Genomic DNA, 14515 nt, shown 5'->3' with positions numbered 1-14515 from the left:
CCAGTTAGTTATACTTTTTACTATACTTTACTTTCTAATGAGTCAATATTTCAAAACTTTCTCCTTGCTTGTCAGTGAATGGAGACAAACTTACACTACAAGTGTAGCTGCCAGATTTTAACCTCTTAAAGCACTTGTCCCAACAAAAGACGTCTGGGGATAAGGGATAACCGTATGAACGGCGGGAGCCTGACCGCTGGGATCCCCATCGATCATGAGGATGGGGGTCCTAAAGGTCATTAATTAACACTTAAGGACGCGGCCCTTTTTTTCATTTGCGGTTTTTTCCTCCTCACTTTTAAAAAACCCTAAGACCTCCTGCACACTGGCCAAGGCGATATCGCCTGTGATTCATGGTCCAATATCGCCCTCACAATTCTTCTGGAAACCCCTGAATGCGAGGAGTCTTCACATGGAGACAGCCTCGCAACCCTTCGGGGTTCCCTTCATCTCCGCTGCGGCTGGGATCAAAATGTTCTCCCACTGTTTTCAGTGGGGCCGGCGCTGCTGCCCTCACTTATTTATCCATCACCATCGCTGTTTGAGGGCTTGTTTTTTGCGGGACGAGTTGTATTTTTCAGTGGTGCTATTTAATGTATCATATAATGTACTGAAAAACTTTAAACAATTCTAAGGCAGCCTTCACACTGGCGAGAAAATATGAACCCCATTCAATGCGATGTGGCAGACAGACCGCAGCATGTCCTATCTAGCTGTGAGATCGTCCATGGGAGAGCAATGGGAGAACTCGCAGTAGTGAAAACGCCGAGCATCCATGGGGCTTTCAAATGGTGGAAAGTGCGTGACTCACGGCCTGATCTCGCCCCCGCCCGTGTGAAGGAGCCCTAAGTGGAGTGAAATAGAAATAAAACTCAATTCCGCCACCTTGGGGTGGGTCTTGTTTCTACGGCGTACACACTGCAGCAAAAATGACAACTTTATGTTATGGGTTGGTACGATTACTATGATACAACACTTCTAGAGTTTTTTATGCTATACTAATAAAATATGTCTGGAAAAAAATACAATTATTTTCTACCACCGTTTTCTGACAGCCGTAACATTTTTATTTTTCCATCAGCACAGTTGTGCTGGCGCTCATATTTTGTGGGACGGCCTGTAGTTTCCATTGGTACCATTTTGGAATACATATGACTTTTTAATCGCTCTTTTTACAGTTTTTCTTGGAGACGGGGTGACCAAAAAAAGCGCAATTCTGACGTGTATATGTAACCTCACCTTCGGTATTTGTTTTTAATCACCCCTTATTTGTCTTTCAGATACCTACTGGATGCATGTGCTCCGGACTCCATTCTTCGACCATTGTTTTCACCTTAGATTGTCTTGCTGCCCATAGGGAGGCATTAGCATCAGTAGGGCTGCTAAAAGCATGCAGATGGGATTCCTTCCCAGAGTGCGGGTAACACGCACAGGAAGAAATCGCAGCATGCTCTATTTTCCTGCGGATCTGCCACACGGACGGCTCCCGCGGCTTCCATTGAAGCCTATGGAAGCTGTTCGTATCTGCGGCACAGCCGCAGCTGTTTTTGTGCTGTGCTGTGGATACGTGGGAGAACAGGAGATTTTTTAAAATATTGGTGCACATGCACACGGCACGCTGCCGGCGTGCTGAGCACACCCGCTGACCGGAAGAAAGAAGATCAGGCCTGCACAGAGGGGAGCCCCGCAGCGTCCAGAGAGGTAAGTATAATGTATTTTCCCTCTCCATGTCCGCGGGCATGTACAGATTTCACTGCGGGATTCAGCAGTGAAATCCGTGCGTGTAAGTGGGCATGAGGCCTAGGAGAGATAGATAGATAGATACATAGATATGAGAGAGATTCAGAGATAGATAGGAGGGAAAGAGAGATAGATAAATAGATAGATATGAGAGAGAGAGATAGATAGATAGATAGATAGATAGATAGATAGATAGATAGATAGATAGATAGATAGATATATGGGATAGATAGATAGATAGGAGATAGATAGATAGATAGATAAGATAGATAGATATGAGATAGAAAGATATGAGATAGATAGATAGATAGATAGATAAATAGGTGGGATAGATAGATAGATGGATATGAGATAGATATATAGATAGATATGAGAGAGATAGATATATGGGATAGATAGATATAGATAGATAGATAGATGGATATGAGAGAGATAGATAGATAGATAGATAGATAGATAGATAGATAGATAGATAGATAGGAGATAGATAGATAGATAGATAGATGGATATGAGAGAGATAGATAGATAGATAGATATGACATAGATAAATAGATAGATAGATATGAGATAGATAGATATGAGAAATAGATAGATAGATAGATAGATAGATGGATAGATGGGATAGATAGATAGATAGATAGATAGGAGATAGATAGATAGATATAGATAGATGGTGCCCGGACTACCTCTCTGCTGAGGAGAGCAGCTGTACACAGTGTCGGCAGGACTGAAGCAGCAGGGAGATGACATCATTCCTGCTCCACTCGATGCCTTGCTGTGCTGTGCCCGCGTGCGGTGAGTCTGCTTCTGTGTCCTCTCTGCTCTTTCCCCTCCCCCCTCCTCTTCCCCTGTCTTCTCTTCACATACTCCCCCTCCCTTCTCCTACTCTACTCTCTGGCTCATGCTGTCGGCCGGCCGGATCGCACTAATTTAGCAAGCGACGGCCGACAGCGCGAAGTGAAAGTAAAGCAGTATATGTTGGAGGGGGGCCCCCCTGCCGGTACGCCTATGATCTATCTATCTATCTATCTATCTATCTATCTATCTATCTATCTATCTATCTATCTATCTATCTATCTATCTATCTATCTATCTATCGCTCATATCTATCTATCTATCTATCTATCTATCTATCTATCTATCTATCTATCTATCTATCTATCTATCTATCTATCTATCATATCTATCTCATCTATCTCATACCTATTTCTCTCATATCTATCTATCTATCTATCTATCTATCTATCTATCTATCTATCTATCTATCTATCTATCTATCTATCTATCTATCATATCTATCTAATACCTATTTCTCTCATATCTATCTTTCTATTTATCTCATAATTATCTCTCTCACTCCTATCTATAGGCCTATTTAGACGGGACGAGTGTCCAGCACTCGTCCCTGCACATACTAGCTCCTGTGCCCCTGCACGGGAGCTAGTAACATTGGTTCTCAGCGGGGAGGCAGCAGGAGATTTTTCTCCTTTCACTCTCCCACTCTCTCCATTGACATAACACAGCGGCCGTTCAATACTGAACGGCCGCTATTTAAACTGAACGAGGAGCGATCAGCTGATTGTTTATCGTTTATGCAGCATAAACGATGGACTTGAAAAAGGCTACAGATAGCCGAAACGCGTTGTATGTTTTTGGTTCCCCTGAGGGGGAACCTTTTGTGCATGTAAAAAAATCCTATTTCACTATTGGATTGCCGTGCAGTGGTTTTGATCCTGGTGGACGTGGATCTGGACTATTCTTATTCAAGGCTCCCCTAGACCTTAAGAGGGGAGGATTGTTGCCCAGTTATCTGGATACCTGCTCCCCTCTCTTAAGTGTGTACTCCCTCATTCTGTATGTTTCTAGCGCAGCTTAGTTTGCAATTTATGTGACTCCTTTACCTCCATCACTTGTTGATGGAGGGTTTATTTTTCCCTATTGCGGCAGCTCTCCACTGATTGGATTACATATAGTTTAGACTTGGACTTTCTCAGCACTACCCTTATTGGACTTGGACAATTTATGTTTTTTACCCCAAGGCGCTGTCCCACCCTCTTCATTATCCTGTGCAGGGGCACGGGAGCTAGTATATGCAGGGACGAGTGTCGGGTATCGTTTGCCCGACACCCGTCCCGTCTAAATGGAGCTTATCTCTTTTCTATCTATCTATCTCTCATATCTATCTCATACCCGTATCTATCTATCTATCTATCTATCTATCTATCTATCTATCTATCTATCTATCTATCTATCTACCTACCGTGTTTTCCCAATAATAAGCCATACCCCAATAATAAGTCCTAGATACTCTACATGTAAAAAAAAAAACAATACTCACCTATCAGCCGGAGTTCAGGTCCCTAGTGCTGGACTGTGATGCAGCTGCAGGCTGCCAGTCCTGCTCCACGCCGACAGAGCAGTTCTTCCTGGTAGCGGGGCTTGAATACCCTGCCTTCAGCAAGCTAATGCTTTGATTGGTTAATCGAGCGTTGCGTCAGCCAATGAGAGCGGTGCTCGATTAGCCAATCACAGACATTTATTGAATGTCATCATTGGATTTTTAAATTCATGTCGTGGGAAAAAATTGACCTGTCAATAACTGATCCAGTCTTCATACAAAAACTGCATTAGGCGGACAAATGTGGGTTTGCCCCATTGACTGGGTCTAAATCTGCATGGGGATCCACAATAAAATCTATAAAGTACTCCGAAGCTTAGCCTCTGAAGTTTGTCGCAAATTAACCCCTTAGGCTGCCTGTCCACGGGCGGGTTTTCATTGCGTTCCCCGCGACGATAATCTGCTCTGGAGAACGCTTCCTCCTGTCCTGAATTATTGCGATTCTCCGCTCGCGTCCCGCAAATCGCAGGATGCTGCGATTTGCCGCGATTCTCTGCTGTCTTCCGCGGTTAGCCTGTCAGATCCGGCGGAGATCCGTCTGCCAGCTACTGCTCCCGTGGACAGGCAGCCTTAGTGACCAAGCCTATTTGCGTCTTAATGACCAGAACAAATTTTGGAAATCTGACATGTCTCACTTTAACATAGAATATCTCTGTAAAGGTTTTGCATATCTAAGTGATTCTAACATTGTTTTTTCGCCACATATTGTATTTAATTTAGTTTGTAAACAATAAACCGATAAAATTTGTGGATATTTATTAAAAGCGCCAAAATTGGGAACATTTTCAAGTGCAATATGTGAAATATGTGCAAACACAGTACAAAGTTTTGATGAAATATATATTTTGATCTGTTTGCTTTATTCTGGAAGCACATTTGAAAAACTTTTTTTTTTTTTTTTTTAGCAATTTAGGAGACGTACAAATTTAACATTAATTGTTAACATTTTGAGGAACAATTTGTTTTCCTATACCAAGCCAAGATTGCAAAGGTTCATAGCCTGATTGACAGTGTCAGACTGATAGATACCCCCACAAACTACCCCATTTAAAAAATATACCCCTTAATGTATTCATTGAGGTATGTCATTTTGACCCCACAGTTTTTTTTTCAGGAGTTAATGCAATTTTCAAATATTTGCAAATATGTCATTTTAAAAGTTTTTATTCTATAGTGCACATGAAAATAAGGATTTGCAGCCCCTAATCTGGAGGTTTAAGGTGACGGTACCTGCCTTCATATATGAAGAAATCACAGGTATAGCCTGTAGTGCTATCTCACTCCTTATATACCATACCTATGTGTTTGGATAGGATGGACTGCCAGTAGAGATGAGCGAGCACCAAAATGCTCGGGTGCTCGTTACTCGAGACGAAATTTTCGCGATGCTCGAGGGTTCGTTTCGAGTAACGAACCCCATTGAAGTCAATGGGAGACTCGAGCATTTTTGTATATCGCTGATGCTCGCTAAGGTTTTCATTTGTGAAAATTTGGGAAATTCAAGAAAGTGATGGGAACGACACAGAAACGGATAGGGCAGGCGAGGGGCTACATGTTGGGCTGCATATGAAGTTCCCAGGTCCCACTATTAAGCCACAATAGCAGCAAGAGTGGGCCCCCCCCCCAACAACTTTTACATCTGAAAAGCCCTCATTAGCAATGCATACCTTAGCTAAGCACCACACTACCTCCAACAAAGCACAATCACTGCCTGCATGACACTCCGCTGCCACTTCTCCTGGGTTACATGCTGCCAACCCCCCCCCCCCACCCCACGACCCAGTGTCCACAGCGCACACCAAACTGTCCCTGCCCAGCCTTCAGCTGCCCTCATGCCACGCCACCCTCATGTCTATTTATAAGTGCGTCTGCCACAGGAAAAGCAGGCACACACTGCAGAGGGGTGGCACGGCTAGGCAGCGACCCTCTTTAAAAGGGGCTGGGCGATAGCCCACAATGCTGTACAGAAGCAATGAGAAATCCAATCCTGTGCCACCTCCATCTGGAGCTGCACACGTGGGCATAGCAATGGGGAACCTATGTGCCACACACTATTCATTCTGTCAAGGTGTCTGCATGCCCCAGTCAGACCGCGTTTTTTTATATATAGTCACAGGCAGGTACAACTCCGCAATGGGAATTCCGTGTGCACCCACAGCATGGGTGGCTCCCTGGAACCCACCGGCGGTACATAAATATATCCCATTGCAGTGCCCATCACAGCTGATGTAATGTCGTGCTTAATGCAGGTGGGCTTCGGCCCACACTGCATACCCCAGTCAGACTGGGGTTCTTTAGAAGTGGACACATGCAGTTACAACTCCCTGTGGACCCACAGCATGGGTGGGTGCCAGGAAGCCACCGGCGGTACATAAATATATCCCATTGCAGTGCCCATCACAGCTGATGTAATGTCGTGCTTAATGCAGGTGGGCTTCGGCCCACACTGCATACCCCAGTCAGACTGGGGTTCTTTAGAAGTGGACACAGATGCATTTACAACTCCCTGTGGACCCACAGCATGGGTGGGTGCCAGGAAGCCACCGGCGGTACATAAAAATATCCCATTGCATTGCCCATCACAGCTGAGGTAGTAATGTCATGTTTAATGCAGGTGGGCTTCGGCCCACACTGCATACCCCAGTCAGACTGGGGTTCTTTAGAAGTGGACACAGATGCATTTACAACTCCTTGTGGATCCACAGCATGGGTGGCTCCCTGGAACCCACCGGCGGTACATAAAAATATCCCATTGCATTGCCCATCACAGCTGAGGTAATAATGTCATGTTTAATGCAGGTGGGCTTCGGCCCACACTGCATGCCCCAGTCAGACTGGGGTTCTTTAGAAGTGGAAACAGATGCATTTACAACTCCCTGTGGACCCACAGCATGGGTGGGTGCCAGGAAGCCACCGGCGGTACATAAATACATCCCATTGCAGTGCCCAACACAGCTGATGTAACGTCAGCTGTAATGCAGGTGGGCTAAAAATTTATTTGATTACACTGTAGGTGAGGGCCCCCAAAAATTGCTGTATCAACAGTACTAATGTACCTCAGAAAAATTGCCCATACCCAACCAAGAGGGCAGGTGAAACCCATTAATCGCTTTGGTTAATGTGGCTTAATTGGTAACTAGGCCAGGAGGCAGCCCAGTTAAAATAAAAATTGGTTCAGGTGAAAGTTTCAACGCTTTAATTGAAACGTATAAAAATTGTTTAGAAAAATTATATGACTGAGCCTTGTGGGCCTAAGAAAAATTGCCCGTTCGGCGTGATTATGTGAGGTTTCAGGAGGAGGAGGAGGAATATTATACACATTGATGAAACGAAAAGGTCCCCGTTTTTGATGGGGATACAGAACGATACTTCCATCCGCGGGTGCAGCCTACGTATTGCTTAGGTATCGCTGCTGTCCGCTGGTGGAGAAGAGAAGTCTGGGGAAATCCAGGCTTTGTTATCTTGATGAGTGTTAGCCTGTCGGCACTGTCGGTTGACAGGTGGGTACGCTTATCTGTGATGATTCCCCCAGCCGCACTAAACACCCTCTCTGACAAGACGCTAGCCGCAGGACAAGCAAGCACCTCCAGGGCATACAGCGCGAGTTCAGGCCACGTGTCCAGCTTCGACACCCAGTAGTTGTAGGGGGCAGAGGCGTCACGGAGGACGGTCGTGCGATCGGCTACGTACTCCCTCACCATCCTTTTACAGTGCTCCCGCCGACTCAGCCGCGACTGGGGAGCGGTGACACAGTCTTGCTGGGGAGCCATAAAGCAGTCAAGGGCCTTAAAGAGTGTTGCCCTGCCTGTGCTGTACATGCTGCCTGATCTCCGAGCCTCCCCTGCTACCTGGCCCTCGGAACTGCGCCTTCGGCCACTAGCGCTGTCGTATGGGAATGTTACCATCAGTTTGTCCGCCAGGGTCCTGTGGTATAGCAACACTCTCGAACCCCTTTCCTCTTCGGGTATGAGAGTGGAAAGGTTCTCCTTATACCGTGGGTCGAGCAGTGTGTACACCCAGTAATCCGTAGTGGCCAGAATGCGTGTAACGCGAGGGTCACGAGAAAGGCATCCTAACATGAAGTCAGCCATGTGTGCCAGGGTACCTGTACGCAACACATGACTGTCCTCACTAGGAAGATCACTTTCAGGATCCTCCTCCTCCTCCTCCTCCTCCTCCTCAGGCCATACACGCTGAAAGGATGACAGGCCAGCAGCATGTGTATCCTCACCAGTGGGCCAAGCTGTCTCTTCCCCCTCCTCCTCATCTTCCTCCTCCTCCTCCTCCTCCTTACCGCGCTGAGATATAGACAGGAGGGTGCTCTGACTATCCAGCGACATACTGTCTTCCCCCTGCTCTGTTTCCGAGCGCAAAGCGTCTGCCTTTATGCTTTGCAGGGAACTTCTCAAGAGGCATAGCAGAGGAATGGTGACGCTAATGATTGCAGCATCGCCGCTCACCACCTGGGTAGACTCCTCAAACTTTCCAAGGACCTGGCAGATGTCTGCCAACCAGGCCCACTCTTCGGAAAATAATTGAGGAGGCTGACTCCCACTGCGCCGCCCATGTTGGAGTTGGTATTCCACTATAGCTCTACGCTGCTCATAGAGCCTGGCCAACATGTGGAGCGTAGAGTTCCACCGTGTGGGCACGTCGCTCAGCAGTCGGTGCACTGGCAGATTAAACCGATGTTGCAGGGTGGCAGCGTCCGTGTGGGACTTGCGGAAATGTGCGCAGAGGCGGCGCACCTTTCCGAGCAGGTCTGACAAGCGTGGGTAGCTTTTCAGAAAGCGCTGAACCACCAAATTAAAGACGTGGGCCAGGCATGGCACGTGCGTGAGGCTGCCGAGCTGCAGAGCCGCCACCAGGTTACGACCGTTGTCACACACGGCCATGCCCGGTTGGAGGCTCAGCGGCGCAAGCCAGCGGTCGGTCTGCTCTGTCAGACCCTGCAGCAGTTCGTGGGCCGTGTGCCTCTTATCTCCTAAGCTGAGTAGTTTCAGCACGGCCTGCTAACGCTTGCCCACCGCTGTGCTGCCACGACGCGCGACACTGACTGCTGGCGTCGTGCTGCTGATGCTGACACATCTTGATTGCGAGACAGAGGTTGCGTTGGAGGAGGAGGAGGAGGGTGGTTTAGTGGAGGAAGCATACACCGCCGCAGATACCACCACCGAGCTGGGGCCCGCAATTCTGGGGTGGGTAGGACGTGAGCGGTCCCAGGCTCTGACTCTGTCCCAGCCTCCACTAAATTCACCCAATGTGCCGTCAGCGAGATATAGTGGCCCTGCCCACCTGTGCTTGTCCACGTGTCCGTAGTTAAGTGGACCGTGGCAGTAACCGCGTTGGTGAGGGCGCGTACAATGTTGCGGGAGACGTGGTTGTGCAGGGCTGGGACGGCACATCGGGAAAAATAGTGGCGACTGGGAACTGAGTAGCGCGGGGCCGCCGCCACCATCATACTTTTGAAGGACTCCGTTTCCACAACCCTATATGGCAGCATCTCCAGGCTGATAAATTTGGCTACGTGCACGTTTAATGCTTGAGCGTGCGGGTGCGTGGCGGCGTACTTGTGCTTGCGCTCAAACACTTGCGCTTGCGATGGCTGGACGGTGCGCTGAGAGACATTGGTGGATGGGGCCGAGGACAGCGGAGGTGAGGGTGTGGGTGCAGGCCAGGAGACGGTAGTGCCTGTGTCCTCAGAGCGGGGTTGGATCTCAGTGGCAGGTTGGGGCACAGGGGGAGAGGCAGCGGTGCAAACCGGAGGCGGTGAACAGCCTTCGACCCACCTTGTGGGGTGCTTGGCCATCATATGTCTGCGCATGCTGGTGGTGGTGAGGCTGGTGGTGGTGGCTCCCCGGCTGATCTTGGCGCGACAAAGGTTGCACACCACTGTTCGTCGGTCGTCTGCACTCTCAGTGAAAAACTGCCAGACCTTTGAGCACCTCGGCCTCTGCAGGGTGGCATGGCGCGAGGGGGCGCTTTGGGAAACAGTTGGTGGATAATTCGGTCTGGCCCTGCCTCTACCCCTGGCCACTGCACTGCCTCTTGCAACCTGCCCTGCTGCTGCCCTTACCTCCCCCTCTGAAGACCTGTCCTCAGTAGGCGTAGCAAACCAGGTGGGGTCAGTCACCTCATTGTCCTGCTGCTCTTCCTCAGAATCCTCAGTGCGCTCCTCCCTCGGACTTAATGCCCTTACTACTACCTCACTGATAGACAACTGTGTCTCATCGTCATCGGCCTCCTCACCCACTGAAAGGTCTTGAGACAGTTGCCAGAAGTCCCCAGCCTCATCCCCCGGACCCCGGGAACTTTCCAATGGTTGGGCATCAGTCACGATAAACTCCTCTGGTGGGAGAGGAACCACTGCTGCCCAATCTGAGCAGGGGCCCGAGAACAGTTCCTGGGAGTCTGCCCGCTCCTCAGAATGTCTCATTTTCATGGAGTGAGGAGGCTGGGAGGAAGGAGGAGCAGCAGCCAGAGGATTCTGAGTTGCAGCAGTGGACGGCGCAGAACTGTGGGTGGACGATAGGTTGCTGGAAGCACTTTCTGCCATCCACGACAGGACCTGCTCACACTGCTCATTTTCTAATAAAGGTCTACCGCGTGGACCCATTAAATGTGCTATGAATGTGGGGACGCCAGAAACGTGCCTCTCTCCTAATCCCGCAGCAGTCGGCTGCGATACACCAGGATCAGGAGCTCGGCTTGTGCCCACACCCGGACTAGGGCCTCCGCGTCCTCGGCCGCGCCCACGTCCTCTAGGCCTACCCATACCCCTCTGCATTCTGTATTACCAGTAATGCAGAAACAGAACGCTGTAATTAAATGTGCCGCTTATTGGCCTGTGGTTGGAGGCTGAATTCGCTTACGGAACGCCAGGAAATAATTTGGCGCACGCCTGCTGTAACACTTAGCTGCCTGCGTATTTATTTGTAGAACTACTACCCCCAGCACACACGGACCCAGAACACTGAGCAGAGTGACAGGCAGGCCAAATAGATTTTTTGCCCAATATTTTTTTGAAAAGGGCAACTGCGTATATTCAATCAATAATATATGTCTTCAGGCCCTGCCTACACAATTCTGTCCCTGTAGTATTACTGCAGGGCGCAATGCTCTGCACGGCCGATATACCCAAAAAAAAAAAAAAGTGCAACACTGCAAAAAGCAGCCTCCACAGTACTGCACACGGTTAGATGTGGCCCTAAGAAGGACCGTTGGGGTTCTTGAAGCCTACAATCACTCCTAACACTCTCCCTGCCTAACCACCACTTCTGTCCCTGTAGTATTACTGCAGGGCGCAATGCTCTGCACGGCCGATATACCAAAAAAAAAAAAATGTGCAACACTGCAAAAAGCAGCCTCCACACTACTGCACACGGTTAGATGTGGCCCTAAGAAGGACCGTTGGGGTTCTTGAAGCCTACACTAACTCCTAACACTCTCCATACAGCAGCTCCAACACGATAGCACTGTCCCTCAGCTATGTCAGAACGCATCTGTGGCGAGCCGCGGGAGGGGCCGATTTTTATACTCGGGTGACACCTGATCTCGCCAGCCACTCACTGCAGGGGGGTGGTATAGGGCTTGAACGTCGCAGGGGGAAGTTGTAATGCCTTCCCTGTCTTTCAATTGGCCAGAAAAGCGCGCTAACGTCTCAGAAATGAAAGTGAAAGTAACCCGAACATCGCGTGGTGCTCGTTACGAGTAACGAGCATCTCGAACACGCTAATACTCGAAAGAGTATCAAGCTCGGACGAGTACGTTCGCTCATCTCTAACTGCCAGAAGAAAAGTCGTCCTTGCAGTTCATCAGGGACTTGTTAACTAACAGGTTTTTCTCGCCGGTATATACATTTCAAAAGGATTGTTTCAGCAGGGAGATTAGTAGCCTCAGTTTATACAATCTGTTGTCAGCAGGGTCATCTCTTTGGGGGACTTGGGACTTATTGGAGAAATGGAGAAGATGCATTAGATTTTCAAAGCGGCGTCGGAGCATAACGGCTGCAAATATAGGGGTTGCATGCACAGCACTAGTGGACCAATACGAGCAGATGGAGCATTTTTTTACTAAACCAATTAATAATACCATCCCCCATTTTTTACATTATTACATTTCTGGGACATTTGTGGGGTCCACAGTATGGAACAAACAAAGGTGCATACAAAGATCAGCGGAGGGGCCTGGGACTGAAGATCGAGTTGAAGGACATCGCTGATTAGATTGGTGAGGGGAGATGAAATCATAACTTTTCAAAGCTTCTGACACATTTTCATGTGATCATCGTTAACCGTGTGACCAGGGACCACACATAGCGGCCACAGGTGACAGCTCCAAGCTGTCGGCTACCTCCGGTAGTCAATTGCAGGGAGCTGTCACACTCCCGACCCCGCAGCTTTTTTCTACAGGGCCGACATATTTTTAAGGCTCTTTAGAATAAAGCCTAGACATCCAGGACGTGAAAACACATATGGGTGGTCACTGAGGGGTTCAAGTGTCAAAGTTACAGTGGAAATGGACTTGGATCTCTTGTGTGAACAAGGCCTTATACCGTGACATCATTGTCGATTATCCCATAACTATGACATCACTGTGTCTATTATCCCTGTACTGTGACATCACTGTGTCTATTATTCCTGCACTGTGACATCACTGTTCATCCCTGTACTGTGACATCACTGTGTCTATTATTCCTGCACTGTGACATCACTGTTCATCCCTGTATTGTAACATAACTGTGTCTATTATCCCTGTACTGTGACATCACTGTGTCTTTTAGTATTGTACTGTGACATCACTGTTCTTCACTGTACTGTAAAATGTGATTGCTCCCAGCAAAAGAAAACACATAATCTTATACATACCTTTTAATGGCTAACAAAATACATGATGTTAATGCGAGCTTCCAAACCTACACAGGGTTAAAATTTTTATATATTTGCAAATATGTCATTTTAAGGAAAGTTTTTATTCTGTAGTGCACATGAAAATAAGGATTTGCACCCCAAAACAGATTAATCCCAAAAGCTCGCATTAACATAATCTATTTTTGTTAGCTATTAAAAGGTATGATATCTACAAGATTACTTGGCTTCTCTTGCTGAGAACAATCAAATTTTGTTCTACTGGCTAACATGGTGCTAAACTTTTTTACTTATCCCTGTACTGTGACATCACTGTGTCTATTATCCCGAGACTATGACATCACTATTTAACCCTGTACTGTGACATCACTGTGTCTATTATACCTGTACTGGGAAATCACTGTTGATGCCTGTTGTTTGGCATCACTGTGTCTATTATCCCTGGACTTTGACATCACCGTTCATCCCTGTACTGTGACATCACTGTGACTATTATCCCTGTAATGTGACATCACTCTGTCTATTATCCGTGAACTGTGACATCACTGGGTCTATTATTCCTGAACTGTAACATCATTGTGTCTTATTATCCCAGTACTGTGACATCACTGTGTCTATTATTCCTGTACTATGACATCACTGTGTCTATTATTCCTGCACTATGACATCATTGTTTATCCCTGTACTGTGACATCACTGTGTCTATTATTCCTGTACTATGACATAACTGTGTGTATTATTCCTGCACTGTGACATCACTATTCATCCCTGTACTGTGACATCACTGAGTCTGTTATCCCTGCACTGTGACATCACTATTTATCCCTATACTGTGACATCACTATGTCTATCCCTGCAATGTGACATCACTGTGTCTATCATCCGTGGACTATGACATCACTGTGTCTATTATCCCTGTAATGTGACATTACTGTGTCTATTATTCCTGTACTGTGACATCATTGTTTATCCATGTACCGTGACTTCACTGTGTCTATTATTCCTGTACTATGACATAACTGTGTCTTTTATTCCTGCACTGTGACATCACTATTCATCCCTGTACTGTGACATCACTGTGCCTTTTATCCCTGCACTGTGACATCACTTTTTTAACCCCTCTATTGTGACATCACTGTGTCTATTATCCCTGTAATGTGATATCACTCTGTCTATTATCCGTGGACTGTGACATCACTGTGTCTATTATCCCTGTAATGTGACATTACTGTGTCTATTATCTGTGGACTGTGGCATCACTCTTCATTCCTGTACTCTGACATCGCTGTGTCTATTATTCCTGCACTGTGAAAACACATTTTTATCACTGTTTGGGTAAGAATACAAGAAGAGAACAACAGAAAGGACACTATTGTAGGCATTTACTATAGGCCACCTGGACAAGCAGGCGATATTGATGAACTCTTTCTACATCAGATAGCCAAAAATATGACACAGTGATTATGGGAGATTTTAACTATCCAGACATTTGTTTGGAATCTCTCTCAG

This window comes from Eleutherodactylus coqui, chromosome 9, assembly GCF_035609145.1.
Source record: "Eleutherodactylus coqui strain aEleCoq1 chromosome 9, aEleCoq1.hap1, whole genome shotgun sequence".
Taxonomy (NCBI): Eukaryota; Metazoa; Chordata; class Amphibia; order Anura; family Eleutherodactylidae; genus Eleutherodactylus; species Eleutherodactylus coqui.
The sequence above is the reverse complement of the archived record's forward strand: the minus strand, read 5'-3'. Positions refer to the sequence as shown.